A 1,601-nucleotide genomic window follows, 5' to 3' on the forward strand; every position below is an offset into this window, starting at 1 on the left:
ATACTGACCATTAGAAAATCCCCTCCAAATGTGCTTTCAATGTAAGTGATGGACAAAATCCACAGTCTTCGTTTTGAGAAAAACATTTATTTAAATGTTTATCTGAAGATAATATGAGGTTTCAGCCAACTGAGTAAAGCAGATATCTTCCACAGCCACAGTCTTTCCAGTAAAAAAAAATCCTTCTTTGTGTCTCAACAGACAATGTTTTACTGTTCAGCTACAGTCAATGTAATGTAACAAAAAGTAACCCTAGTAATTAACTAGTACTTAATGGTAACAAATAACTACTCAATTTGACTAATTTGGACATTATCTTTAAATAAACTTTGAAATACATAGTGACTGATTATCGTTTTAGAACAAACTCAAAAAACTGTGATCAGTCTTTTAAGATCAGCTTCATATTGAAATTCAGTTCATGAAATTCTAAAATCTAAATCTAAAACAAACCAAAAAATCAACAAAAATACATTTTAACCTAAATGCATGGATGTTTTTTTACCTGTAAATTCATATTAATGTTTGAATGCCTGTATTTCCCAATTATCATCTTTTAAGAAATAAAGAACTGGTTGGACATTCATGCGTTTTCTAGTTTGTCTGAAAAAAGTGTAAAAGTACATATTCTTATTTAAACAAACCCAAAGATTGTTAAAAATTATTATTTTTCTGTTTGTTTTACCAACATATCTTATGAACATGTGCATGCACTGTGTGTGCATTTGTTGAATGTGTAAAAATGTGTGCATGTGTCAGCTTTTATGTGATGCCTCTTGCACATGTTACCCTCATGCAGAGTCCAAATCTGTTCTCTTTTCCAACAATACATTCTTGTCTTTAAATATTTGTTGTATTATTGTAGGCATATCATCTAATCCATGCTGACACACACGGTGCAGTGACAACTAACAGCAGAGGGGGACAATACAGGACATACAGCAGACAAAGGGCTGTCTATGCTGCTGCGTTCAGGAAGAGGCCCATTTTGCTCTGATGTGGCAAACTGCAATACCTGTGACACATACTGAGTTCCTGTGTTGAGTGCATGATGTCTAGTGCACGCGTTTGAGAGTGGCGGGGTGATGACTGACACAGGCTCACACACTGCCAGCCCAGCCTGGTCCTATATGGGTCCTGACAGGCTTGCCATAGGCCATCAGTATGGGAGTGAGAGGTGATTATGCAGCCAGACATCACTGTAAAGAACATTCTGTGGGTATTATGCCTTATTATCTTAGGGGTTGTTTTTTTTTAAATAACATTTTTTTATACTTTATGCAAGTATAAATGTATAGGAGATGGGTAAACAGTTGGAGTTTTTGAAATTGTACTTATAAGAAGACTAAGCGCATGAGCTAGAAAACAAAAGATAATATTGAGCTGCAAATTTGTTGTGTATATTGTGATTTAAAACTGCTGTGGATGGCAGTTTCTAAGTGATTGTCACCTTTGTGCAAAGAAAATGCCAGACGCTCCATGGCGGCTCGATTATCTCTGTAAATTTAATACAAATCTAAAATCCCTGTTGTGCTCTTTGCTCAAGTAAAGAAAGCATGCTTTATCTCTCAGCTACTCCTCTGAAGCACTTCTTTTTGCAC

Source organism: Scomber scombrus, chromosome 18 (genome assembly GCF_963691925.1).
Source record: "Scomber scombrus chromosome 18, fScoSco1.1, whole genome shotgun sequence".
Lineage (NCBI taxonomy): Eukaryota > Metazoa > Chordata > Actinopteri > Scombriformes > Scombridae > Scomber > Scomber scombrus.